The 13,722-nt window shown below is 45.4% G+C and overlaps 1 protein-coding gene and 1 non-coding gene across 5 annotated transcripts in view; both read left to right on the top strand.

Moving 5' to 3' along the window:
* KDM2B (lysine demethylase 2B) overlaps positions 1-13,722 on the top strand; it is a 153,999-nt gene that overhangs the window by 4,556 nt on the left and 135,721 nt on the right. The gene's annotated exons all lie outside the window — the stretch shown is intronic.
* On the top strand, positions 10,129-10,240 carry LOC122204345. The gene has a single exon (XR_006195630.1). It is a non-coding gene; the product is annotated as a U6 spliceosomal RNA (small nuclear RNA).

Genomic DNA, 13,722 nt, shown 5'->3' on the forward strand with positions numbered 1-13,722 from the left:
ATGGTTATTTTTAACAGTTCACAAGTTTTCCTTGTATGGAATTGGTATAGGCCTCCCTGTGACTCCCACTGTGTGCCACACAGAATGTGTGAAATCCCTCTGCTGCCCAGCCCCGATGCCAACTCCACAAGACATCTGGAAGGCAGCTTTAGTGAATGATCCAGAAGTCTTTCAGAATGGAAGAAGTGGGTAAAGAAAGCTGGAAACAAAGTTAGGTAACTGTCAGGGGAGAGGTTGTAAAATTCAGAATTAGGATTTGTGGACTTCACTGTTGATCTCCAAATCATTCTCTGGGCCTGGAGCTCAGAGAGCATGTTGGGGAGTCCTTGCTCTTCCTCCCTGTTCTCCACTTCCTGGGCTTGTGGGGCTCACTCTTCCCCCCCTGGTCAGGAGCCATTGCTGGGTCCATGTGTTTGTGCCTATGCCTTTTATGGGTAGTGTTTTTTCTGCCCTGGCTAAGAAATCATTGCCAACCCCAAGGTCATGAAGATATTCACCTGTTTTAAAACTTTAAAACATGGATTAAAAAAAAAAAGATCTAGAGGTATTGTTGTATGTTTAGGCATATGATCCATCTCAAACTGATTTTTTTTTTTAACTTTTAATTATAAGTAATCTCTATACCCACGTGGGGCTTGAATTCACAACCCTGAGATCGAGTCATATGCTCCACTGACTGAGCCAGCCAGGTCACCTTCAAACTGATTTTTGAGTGAAGTAAGGTTTCTCTGTTAAAATGTGAGGACAGTTTTGTCAAAAACCAAGTCCCTGCATATGTGAGGGTCTGTTTCTGGCCCCCCCCCCCACCTCTATTTCATTGCTCACTTTGTCTATCCTTTTGCCAGTATATCCTGTCTTGATTAGTCTAGCTTTATTTATTTATTTTTTAAAGACATTTGAGTCGTTTCCAGTTTTGTTTTTTGTTTTGTTTTTTTTTTTTGCAATTATAGGCAATGTTGGTATGAATGTTTTTTTTTTTTTTAACGTTTATTTATTTTTGAGACAGAGAGAGACAGAGCATGAACGGGGGAGGGTCAGAGAGAGAGGGAGACACAGAATCTGAAACAGGCTCCAGGCTCTGAGTTGTCAGCACAGAGCCCGATGCGGGGCTCAAAGTCACGGACTGCGAGATTATGACCTGAACCAAAGTCGGACGCTTAACTGACTGAGCCACCCAGGTGCCCCGATTAGTCTAGCTTTAAAGTAAGTCTTGGGGTACCTGAGTGGCTCAGTCAGTTAAGTGTCTGACTCTTGATTTCAGCTCAGGTCATGATCTCACAGTTTGTGGGATTGAGCCCTGTGCCAGGCTCTGTGCTGACAGCCTGGAGCCTGCTTAGGATTCTCTCTCTGCCCCTCTCCAGTTTGTTCTCTCTCTCTTTCAATAAATAAATAAACATTAAAAAAAATAAGTCTTGAAGTCGGGGCACCTGGGTGGCTTAGCTGGTTAAGCATCTGACCATTGATTACAGCTCAGGTGATGACCTCACGGTTTGTGAGTCTGAGCCCCATGTCAGGCTCTGCGCTGATGGTGTGGAACCTGCTTGGGATTCTCTGTCTCCCTCTCTCTGTCTCCCTCCTCCCCCCCCCCCCCGTCTCTCCCCCTCTCTAAATAAATAAGTAAATGTTAAAAAAAATAAGTCTTGAAGTCAACTAAATTAAGTCTTCCAACTTTGTTCTCCTTTTTCAAAATTGGTGTGGCCACACAAGGTGCTTTACGTCTCTCTCTATATTTTGGAGTAAAATGGGATAAATGTTGTCAATGCATACATGATTTGGGACTCAATGCATCTCTTCAAGGGGCAGGGTGTCAGAGAATTAAACATCTTCCTGGATGATCTAACGTCTTCACTGGCAAAACAGGACCAACTAGGCCACACTCTAGAGACTCAGCACCGGAGATCAGGGAGGGCTGTATGGGCTGAATTGTGTCCTTGCAAAAGGATACCTTGTAATCCTAACTCCTAGTGCCACAGAACATGATCTTATTTGGAGATAGAATCTTTATAGAGGTAATCAAGTGAAATGAAATCATTAGGGTAGGTCCTAATCCGATATGAGTAGTGTCCTTATAAAATGGGGAAATTAGAACACACAGAGACGTACCCAGAGGGAAGATGATTTGAAGAGACTCAGGGAGAAGATGGCCATCCACAAGTCAAGGAATGCCTGATGCTACCAGAAGCTAGCAGAGAGGCCTGGACCAGATCTTTCTATAGAGGCTTCAGAAATACACCTCGATTTCCAATTTCTGGCCATCAGAGCTGTGAGACAATACATTTCTGTTGTTCTCACTCATCCTGGCTGTGGTACTTTGCTGCAGCTGTCTAGGAACCAAATATAAGTACCCCAGAGTGAGCTGAGGTGGGGTCTTCCAGTCAGCCAGGGGAGTTGAGCTCATCAGAGGGCTGCAAGTGTATTCAAGATGTCAACAGAGATTAGAAAAAGATACAGACTTCGGAGCTAGGTACACCTAGATTTGAATCCCAGCTTTGTCAGTTTGTAACTGTGTCACTTTGGGCAAGCAACCCAACCTCCCTGAGTCCCATCTGTCAAATGGGAATAGCAGTGGGTCTTGGCAGAAAGGTTTGTTGTGAGTGTTCCACGAAAGAACATTTGTCTGGCAATTAGCACAATGCTCAGTAAACTGTGGTTACTATTTTCCCTCTTGTGGGATGTGCTGTTCTCGATGAAAGGGGATTGTCTCATTCCAAATCTAATGAATTGGGTAATCTGTGAGTATCTACTAAAGGCAGAATATCAGTGAGAATCCAATGGGAAAAACCAGACACCAGAGGAGGGGAATGGCTTTGTAGGCAGTGGGAGAGCTACGGAAGAAGACAGACAGGGGAGGGGGAAGCAAGCGCAGATTAGCAACAGTAGGAGGGCCTTGATCACCTCTGGGGTTGAAGCCACTGGGGGAGGAGCTGGGGTTTCTGGGATGCAGGAGGGACTGGAGTCACCAGGTAGTAGCTGGACCCACAGAAGGCCTGCCTGGTGGGAGGTGGAGACGTAGGAAATGTGGCTGCTGCTGGAGATACTGCCTGAGGCAGATAGAAAGGGAGAACCATCCTGGCATCTCCCTTCCTCCCACCCACCTGGTTCCTATCACTGCCTCCCACTGGCCAATCTGGCGGAAGCCAGTCGATCTGGCAGCTTGCTGGTGTTGGCCTGCCTGTGCTACAGAGCAAAGCAGAGTGAGGGCAAAGCATGGAGTTGAAGGCAGATAGGCCCAGGCTCAGCATAAGGGAGCGGGGGTCACGTTTCAACTCCATGAGCCGGATTCCCTTTCTAGAAAATGGGGATAACGGTAGTATGGTAGTCTCTCTGCATAGAATAGTTGAGTGCGTACAGTAAGATAACACGAGTTAACAGTTTAACCCAGTTCCTGGCACACAGTAGGAAGTACTCTATAAATGTGAAGAACGATCTAGTTAGCCATTTTCTGCTCAGAGGATGGAAGGAGGGAGGAGGACAGAGGCCTGGGTATAAATTCACGGCACAGGAACGGTCTTGGTGCTGGTGATATTTTTATCTCAGACACGTGCCCATCTGTCCCCTCTCCATTCTAAGCTGGTGACTCTGTCAGTCTCCTTTTAGAAACCCTGAGTCAGGGCTGACCGCACTGAGTTCAGGGGAATTGGGAGTTTGGTCTCCATGCTCCTTCAAAAGGATTTCAAATCCTCTTGACTTTTAGCTGGTGTCTCTGCCTCCCACTGGTGCCAAAGCCTCCTGGCTTCCCCCAGCCTGGGGCTGAGCCACCTCCAGTCTCTCTCTTTGTATAATTAAGAAGAAAAATAGAACAGCCGATGTTGCCAAACATGTATTTAACGTGACACCCTGGGTTCAGGGAGTGAAAAATGAAAATGTTAAGGTTTAGAGTAAAAGTCTCCATGCTCAGCTGTCTTCTGACCCTGGGATTTCTCCTCAGCCTGACTGCCTTTAATCCTCTGCCCTGGCTTGTAAAAACCTTTCAGGCTGAAGGCATGTATTTCCCAGAGAAGTGTTCCAGCCTAATCATGCAAAAATGCCCAGCATCCCAGGAATAGCCTGTCAAGTGTGATGTGGTTCCGTGAGGCCCCGGGGAGGGTGGGGACGTTGGGGGTGGTGGTGGTGATGAGTTCTTGCTTTCCTTCACCGAGCCCTTCCCCTACAACATCCAATCCATCAGAAAACCCAGTTGACCATATCTGAGCTCTCCCATCCAGCATCATCTCTCCCATTTTATCCAGACCACCACCATTGCTCGCTCAGAAGTCTGCAGTAACCTCCCTGGTGTCTCTGCTTCTACTTTTAATCCTCCTAAAGCCATTCTGTAACAGCAAACAGAAAAATCTTTCTAAAACAAGTCTGATCCTGTTCCTTGTCCAGTTGATTAGCTTTATTATTATTATTTTAATGTTTATTTATTTTTTGAGAGAGAGGGATAGAAACCGAGCAGGGGAGGGGCAGAGAGAGAGAGAGAGAGAGAGAGAGAGAGAGAGAGAGAGATAGAATCCCAAGCAGGCTCTGCACTGTCAGCATAGAGCCCAATGTGGGGCTGGAACTCACGAACTGTGAGATCACGACCTGAGCCGAAACCAGGAGTCGGGTGCTCAACCGACTGAGCCACCCAGGTGCCCTTCATTATTATTATTTACTTATTTTGAGAGCAATAGAAAGCATGAATGGGGGAAGGGCAGAGAGAGAGGGAGAAAGAGAGAGAGAGAATCCCAAGCAAGCTCCACACTGTCAGCGCAGAGCTGATGCAGGGCTTGAACCCATGAAACACGAGATCGTGACCTGAGCCAAAGTTGGATTCTTAACTGACTGAGCCACCCAGGTGCCCTCTTTTTTATTATTTTTTATTTTGAGTAATCTCTACACCCAACGTGGGACTCAAATTCACGACCTCAGGGTCAAGAGTCGCATGCTCCACCTTCGAAGCCAGCCAGGCGCCCTTGGTTGATTAGTTTCCTGTTGCTGCTGCAATAAGTTACCACAAATTTAGTGGCTTAAAATCATACCAATTTATTCTCTTACAGTTCTGGAGGCCAGAAGTCCAAAATGAATTACGAGAGGCTAAGATTAAGATGCTGGCAGGTCTGGTTCCTTCTGGAAGCTCTGAGGAGAAATGCATTTCTCTGCTTTTTCCAGCGTCTAGTGGAGGCCCATATTCCTTGGCTTGTGGCTCCTTCCTCCTTCTTCAAAGCACATTTATCCAATCTCTTCTGTTGCCACATCTACTGTTCTTTTTGACCCTCCTTTCTATCTCTGATAAGGACCCTTGTGTTTACATTCAGTCAATCTGGATAATCTGGGATAATCTCCCCATCTCCAGACCCTGGACTTGGTCAGATCTGCAAAGCCTCTTCTGCCATATGCAGTAATATACTCACAGGCTCAAGGAATAAGAATGTGGACATCTTTGGAGGTTCATTGTTCAGGCTACCCCACAGTGCTTAAAGCCCTCCAATGGCTTTGCATCTGAGTTAGAATAAAACCCAAGCTCTTTACCTTTAATGGGAATGCCTTCTGTGATCTAACCCATTCCTATCTGTCCCGCCCTCCCCTTGGCTCAGTTGCATAGGAACCTACTTGCTTCTCACCGTTCTTTCCACAGGCCGACTCCGTTCTTGCCTCAAAGCCTCTGCATATGCTGTTCTGTCTGCCTAAACGCTCTTTCCCCAGATCTTCATATGGCTGGCTGGCTGTTTCTTCCTTTTCAGACTTCTCCAACGTCCACTTCTCACAGAGGTCTTTCCCTGATTAATCTCTCTCACCCACTCCTCTCACCTCCCTGCAGCCCTTCACATCACTTGGGTTTACTTAATGTCACCGGGGTTTACTTACTGTTACTTTTTTTTTTTTTTAAATTATTAACTTATTTACTGTCTTTCTCCTCCATCAGAATGTGAGCAAATGAGAGAAAAACGCTTGTTCACTGCTATATCCCCCGGGACTGGCAAACAGTAGATCCTCGATAAATGCTTGTTAAATGGATGAATGGATGGATGATGATCAGCACATCCAATCTGGTCTTTGGGGTTCCATGTCCAGGATTCAGGCTCAGGATGGAGGTAGGTCAGACAGGCAGGAGGGTGCGACATTTAACGAGTACCTCCAGTGTCCTATTCCTTCCTTCGTGCAATTCAACATTTATTGAATACCTGCTGTATGCCGGACCTTGTGCAAATTATTTATTCATGCATTGTTTATTCAATTCAAAGAGCATTTATTGAATGCCTACTGAATGCTAGGCAATGTACATTTATCAAACATTTATTGTATACCAGCTGTCTCAAATCAGTGCCTAGGTACACAGTACTATTCGGTAAATACCTGAATCAATGAATGTCCTCAAGGAGCCCCCAGTCTTCCTGCTAAAATGGCCTGTAAATAAATAACTCTAACATACAAAGATAAGGCAGTAATGTGGGTGTGTTCAGACTGCAGAGGGGCCCCTTATCAACTTGTACTGGCAGGTACCTTTCTGAGTCTTATCTTCTTACCTGGGAACCAGCTCTTTGAAGGTCAGACAGACTCTCCTCTCATTCACTTGCATATCCATCCCCTGGGCACCCAGGAAGGACCTGGCCTGTAGCACACGCTCAGTCAGTGCCTGTTATCTGGTTACTGCTGCTTCCCCTGTGGACAGTTGTTCATTCATACACCAGGCAAGAGGGCAATAGCTGGGTCCTCGCCCTGGTGCTGCTGGCCAGGAGCCGGGAGCCTCTGACAGGCTGCCCAACCTCCGTTTGGCTTGATTTTTCCAGCAATAAATGAGGGATTAAGTCCTCCTCCTTTGGTGCAACCCCTTAACTGGACTTCTATGTAATCTATTCTTGTAAAAATTGAGGCAATGCACAGAAATTGTTAAAGACTTGGGGCACCTGGGTGGCTCAGTTGGTGAAGCTTCCCACTCTTGATTTTGGCTCGGGTCATGATCTCATGGTTCGGGAATTTAAGCCTCAAGTAGGCATCTGTGCTGACAGCGTGGAGCCTGCTTGATTCTCTCTCTCTCTCTCTCTCTCTCTCTCTCTCTCTCTCTCTCCCTCTTCCCCTCTGGGTGTGTGCTGTCTCTCAAAATAAATCAATAAACATTAAAAAAATAAAAAGAAATTGTTGAGACTCAAATATTCACTGCAGTCATCAGGTTTTGCCTGATCTGACACTTTCCTTCCTTCCTTCTTTCCCTTCTTTTTTAATTGTGGTAAAATACATACAACATAAAATTACCATTTTAACTATTTCATTTTATTTATTTATTTTTAAACGTTTATTTATTTATTTATTTTGAGAGAGAAAGAGAGAGAGTGTGTGCACGCAGGGGGAGGGACAGAGAGAGAGGGGGACAGAGGATCTGAAGTGGGCTCCACGCTGAGAGCGGCGAGCCCGAAACGGGGCTTGAACTCATGAACCGTGAGGTCATGACCTGAGCTGGAGTCCGATGCTCAACTGACTGAACCACCCCCTTTCCTTTAAGTTATCTCTACCCCCAACATGGGGCTCAATCTCATGACCCCGAGATCAAGAGTTGCGTGCTCCACTGACTGAGCCAGCCAGGTGCTCCCTTTTATTTTTAATTAATAAAAAAATTAGCTCACTTATTTGTTACCTTTTACTGGGGTCTTCTATTTAATGATCAAGTTGTTTAGAACATTTACAAAGATGACTTTAATGATATACCAATTATTTTGATAAGAAATGGCAAATACTGAGTTTGTCATAGTAAAACCGAGTCATTAAATTACTTTTTGGAGGTACTTACTGTCATGCAAAATAATGAAGACAGTGCCACTGTGGACCAGTTTAGTAATAAAGAATCATATTATGCAGTTCTAAACTTTAAAAATAGGAAATAAACATACATGTGGCTTAAAAATAATTATATATTTGGGGCGCCTGGGTGGCTCAGTTGGTTAGGCATCCGACTTCAGCTCAGGTCATGATCTCACAGTCTGTTTGAGCCCCGCGTCAGGCTCTGTGCTGACAGCTCAGAGCCTGGAGCCTGTTTCAGATTCTGTGTCTCCCTCTCTCTCTGCCCCTCCCCCGCTCATGCTCTGTTTCTCTCTGTCTCAAAAATAAATAAAAACATTTTAAAAAATAATTATATATTATTATCATGATCAACTTAAGAAACAAAAATTCACCACTTTTATAGCAGCATTATTCACAATAGCCAAAAAGTAGAAACAACTCAAATGTCAATCAGCAGATGAATGGGAAAACAAAATGTGCTATATACATACTATGGATTATTATGTAGCCTTAAAAAGGAAGGAAATTCTTTTTTTTTTTTAATATTTATTTATTTATTTAGAGAGAACGAGCAGGGGAGGGGCAGAGAGAGAGAATCCCAAGCAGGCTCCATGCTGTCAGCGCAGAGTCTGACTTGGGGCTCAATCCCACGAACCATGAGATCATGACTTGAGCTGATGTCAAGAGTTGGACGCTTAATGACTGAGCCAGCCAGGTGCCCCCAAAAAGGAGGAAATTCTAACACACGCTACAATATGAATGAACACTGAAGACATTACGCGAAATGAAATAGACCAGATACTAAAGGACAAATATGGTATTATTCCCCTTATAGGAAGTCCCTAGAGTAGACAAATTCATGGAGACAGAAAATAGAATAGTGGATGCCAGGCGCTGCCTGGAGAGGGAATTTTGGGGAGTTAGTTATTCAGTAGGTGTAGAGTTTCTGTTTGGGATTGTTATAGGCTGAAATTCCTAAAACTCATATGTTGAAACCCTGACCCCCAGCGTAATGGTGTTTGGAGGTGGAACCTTTGGGAGATGATTACGTTTACATTTTAGAGGTCAGGAGAGAGGGACCCTCTCGATGGGATTAGTGCCCTTATAAGAGGAAGAGAGAGAAATCTCTCTCCACACACTCTCCAAGGAAAGGCATGTGAGCACACAGGGAAAAGGCGGCTGGCTACAAACCAAGAAGTGGGCTTTCACCCTTATGATTGGGATTAATGCCCTTATAAAAGAAACCGTAGAGTGCCCCCTTCCGTCATGTGAGGTTACAGTGAGGAGACCATCTGTGAGGAAGATGGCCCCCATTGGACACCAAATCTGCTGGCAACTTGACCTTGAACTTCCCAGCCTCCAGAGCTGTGATAAAGAAATGATTGTTGTTTAAGCCACCCTGTGGATGCATTTTGTTAGAGTAGCCCAAGCTATCCAAGAGTGGGATGAAGGAAAGATTCTAGAGTTGGATGGTAGTGATGGTTGCACAACGTGAATGTGAATATACTTAATGCCACTGAACTGTACCCTTAAAAATTAGTTAAATGAAGGGGTGCCTGGCTGGCTCGGTGGGTGGAGCAGGCAACTCTTGATTTCGGGGTTGTGGGTTTGAGCCCCATGTTGGGTGTAGAGATTACTTAAAAATATAATCTTTTGGGGCACCTGGGCGGCTCAGTCGGTTAAGCGGCCGACTTCGGCTCAGGTCACGATCTCGCACTCTGTGAGTTCGAGCCCCGCGTCAGGCTCTGTGCTGACAGCTCAGAGCCTGGAGCGTGTTTCAGATTCTGTGTCTCCCTCTCTCTCTGACCCTCCCCCGTTCATGCTCTGTCTCTCCCTGTCTCAAAAATAAATAAACGTTAAAAAAAAAAATTTTAAAAATATAATCTTTTGGGTGCCTTGGTGGCTCAGTCGATTGAGCAGCCGACTGAGGCTCAGGTCATGATTTCATGGTTTGTGAGTTCGAGCCCCATGTGGGGCTTTGCACTGACAGTGTTGAGCTTGCTTCGGGTTCTGTGACTCCCTCTCTCTGCCACCCCCGTGCTCATGTGCACATGCGCGCACACTCTCTCTCTCAAAAATAAATAAGTGTTTTAAAAAAATTATGAGACTGACATGCTGCCCGTTGTGCTAAGAGGGCTGTAAACATTTTAAAAATTAAAAATAAATAAAAATAAAAATATAATCTTTAAAAAAATGACTTAGAGATGCAGAGGTGGCTCAGTTGGTTAAGCATCCGACCCTTGATCTCAGCTCAAGTCTTAATTTCAGGGTCTTGAGTTCAAGCCCTGCATTGAGCTCCAACCTGGGTGTGAAGCCTACTTAAAAAAAAAATTTTTTTTTAATTAAAGATTTAAATGATAAACCCTGTGGGGTATTTGCTGCCATTAAAAAACCCTCCTCACTTCATCAGGGTATATATTAAAATTGGGACAATTCAGAGAAGATTAGCATGGTTCATGCATAAGGATGACACATGTAAATGTGTGAAGTGTTCCATATTGAAAATAACAACAACAGAGAGGTGGCTCAGTCGGTTAAGTGTCTGACTTCGGCTCAGGTGATGATCTCACAGTTCATGGGTTCAAACCCCCATGTTGGGCTCTGTGCTGACAGCTCAGAGCCTGGAGCCCACTTCAGATTCTGTGTCCCCCTCTCTCTCTGCCTCTCCCTGGCTCGTGCTCTGTCTCTCTCTCTCTCTCTCTCTCTCTCTCTCAAAAATAAATAAACATTAAAAAAAAAATGACAACAACAAAAACACAGTAGCAACAACAAAACCCCCAACATCACCAGCATTTTCTCTGGAATTCTCCATGGCCTCATAACAATTTCCTCCTAACTCCCCAGAAGCAACTAGTAGCCTCAATTTTGGATTTATCTGTTATTATTCCACTGTTTTTTTATACATGTTGTCTACACTGGCTTCTTTTTGAACCTTATGTAAATAAACTTTACCTTGTACCTTCTTCTGCAACTTGCCTTTCAACTCAACATTGTTTGGCTAGTCTTCATGTGCACGTACGCAGCTATACGTCTCTTTCACTGCTGTATACTATTTGGTATTACATCACATACGTCACAGGCCTCCTCAGCTCTTCTCAGCCTGCCTTCTCAGACAATCTCCCTTGGTGACCTGTTCCATCCTGACCCTTACACGGTGACCGATTCTGTGTGGGCTCTGGCCAACTAGATTCCATCTCGGGCTTCTCCTTGTGGCAGACATGTGCAGCACTAAGGGGCGTCCGAGGTGCTTACACATGGGTAATCTCCAAGTAGGGGGAGGTTTATGCCCCATGGGGCAAACGTTGGACCAGGAGCCAGCAGATAATTCTCTTCCCTTCTTCCGACCCCCAGAACTGTCCAAGATGCTGTGGTAAATATGGCCACTCCTTGGTACCCTCATACTGACTCACCCTCTTTCCCTGTCTCACTGCCCCTTTTCCTCTCTCTTGCTTCCTCAGGACTGCATTCTCCGATAAAGGAGTACTACACTAACTTTTGGTGCAGACTGCTTTCTGAGGAACCCAAGGAAAACATTCTGCAATTTGTCCATTCTCCTGTTGATGAGCATTTGGGTTGTTTCACTGTTTTTTTGAGACTGCATACAATGCGGCTAGGGCTAACTTCCTTGTTCATGCTTCCCAGTGCACTCGTGGCTGTTTCTCTAGAACGTTCCTAGAGTTGGAATTGCTGGATCATAGGTTGTACACTCTTTCAGCTTTACCACACATTGCCCAATTAATTTCCAAAGTGCCGACTTCTATTTCCAGTTTATTTCACCCCTGTCCCTTGCCATCGGCTCACTACATTGGGATCATCCAGGCTTTCTTTCAGTTCCTTTAGTACATGGACTCCCCCATCATAAGGCCTCTACATCTGCTATTTTTTCTGCTGAGAACACTTCCCCTACCCTCAGCCTAGCCAAGACCTCTTCTTTCCACGGGGCTCAGCTCGATGTTGAGAGAAGCTCCTTGGCTTCCTCCTCAATCCAAGACCAGGTCAACCCCATCCTCTCCATGCCCACAGTCTATATGTCAGAGCCTCCTATACCTCCTTGTCATGATACACTTAGTTGCAGTGTTCCATCTGTCTGTGCAATTATTGGAACAAAGTCTGTCAACTCTGCTAAGTTTCACTAGCCTGAAAGTCATAGCCACAATGTTTGTTTGAGCTCATTGCCTTATCTCCAGCAACCAACATTGTGCCTGGCGCACAGTAGGACGTTGGTATTCTTATTATTCTAGTAGCTCTTCAATGTTCTCACTGATATTTGAGTCCAGAATGTAATTTTTCCAGCATGTCTTCATATATCTAGTGTAGGCCAATATCATGACAATGTAAACACAATCTCTTTCCTTGAGGAGCTCACAGATCGAAGTCAATAAACACTAATTGAGCCTGCTAGACCCTGACATATTTGAGTGCTTAGCAATGGTTTAATTGACTTAGACATCACCTCTCATCTATTACTATAATGAATAATGATGATTACTGTTTATTGAGCACTTACTATATACCAGACACTCTACTAAATGCTTTACATTACCATCTTATCCTATCTTCACATCCTACCAGGGAGGTGCTATTATTACCTCCATTTTACAGATGAGAAAACTGAGCCTTACTTAGGAAAGCAAAGTCACTTGTACCAGATTACACAGCTAGTAAATGATGTACACAGGATTTCTCAGCTTGAGTGCCAACATCCTATCGTGATGCTAAATTTCTCCTGCCTCAATTATTCCGCTTTCAGTTAGATTCCAGAGACTGAGTGCTTAATCACAATGGTAAACTAGCGATCATTATGGGGCACTTACCAAGTGCTAATCACTTTGCATCCATCCATTCATTTATTCAACAAATATTTATTGAGAATCTCATGGGTTCAGTTCTATTTGACAGGTGTGGGGGTACAGAGGTGGACAGAAAAGATTAAAAGTGCCGCTTTGTGGAGTTGACATCCTAGTGGGAGGAGAAAAACAACAAATAAATAAAAGATCTGATAGATGGTGATCAGTGCTAGAGAAAATGAAAGCAGAAAAGGGAACGAGGTCGTGTGATGACTGGGGTTTCTGTGGTTTCATTTCATTCTCCCAAACATCTATTATTTTCCCATTGTAGAAATGATAATGAGATTAAGAGGGGTGAAGTCACTTACCCACAGGCACACAACTTACAGGCTAAGAAGTCGGGACCTTTGAAGGACTGAGGATTCTACTCTTTGCTGTGCCTCTATTGAGTGCCTAGGATTGTGGTGTTAACAAAAGGAGCATCAAACTTTCTTCTAAGAGTTTATTATCGGAGGTGGGTAAGTTGACCCAGGTGAGTGGAGGACTCACAAAACTCTGCTGAAGCGTCCTTGCCACGCCCAGGGCAGACATTAAGCATGATCCCCTGTGGGAGATGCCGACGCAGGGGCTGAAGTCAAGGCTCAGGCAGATGAATGGATTCCAGAGATCAGGAGCAGAGGTCTAAGGCCCGCTAGGTCATTCTGGGGCTGCTGTTGACCCAGAGGCACTACCAGCCCCAGCCCTGCCCCCACAGCAGGCTCTGTGCCACTCTCCCTTCCGCCCAGGGTCTCCAGACTCCAGGCCATCAAGCCGGGACACCAAGTGGCTAGTGACCAGTGATAAAACCCCTGCATCGCCCTGGGGAAGCCATGCTCACATGCAAAGAGCGGCTTCCCCTCTCCCCACCCAGCATCAGCAACTCCAGGGGCCTCTCAGACCAGGGGGTTCGCAGGCCTCAGCTGCCTGCGATGACAGCTGGTTCCCTGCCCCCTGTCCCCCCTCCCCTCACCCCTCGGCCCCGCGACTCAATTTCTGCCCAGGAGATCTCATGAGATGGCCAGGCAGTCTGGGATGGAGTGGAGGAGAGCCTGGGCTTTGGAGTTAGAAAGGGGTAGAGCACCACCTCCCCAGGCACACCACCTTGTCTGTTGCACTTTCAGAGAACCTCTTAGAACTTTGTATCTTCAAAGAGGTACAG

This window comes from Panthera leo, chromosome D3 (assembly GCF_018350215.1).
Source record: "Panthera leo isolate Ple1 chromosome D3, P.leo_Ple1_pat1.1, whole genome shotgun sequence".
NCBI lineage: Eukaryota > Metazoa > Chordata > Mammalia > Carnivora > Felidae > Panthera > Panthera leo.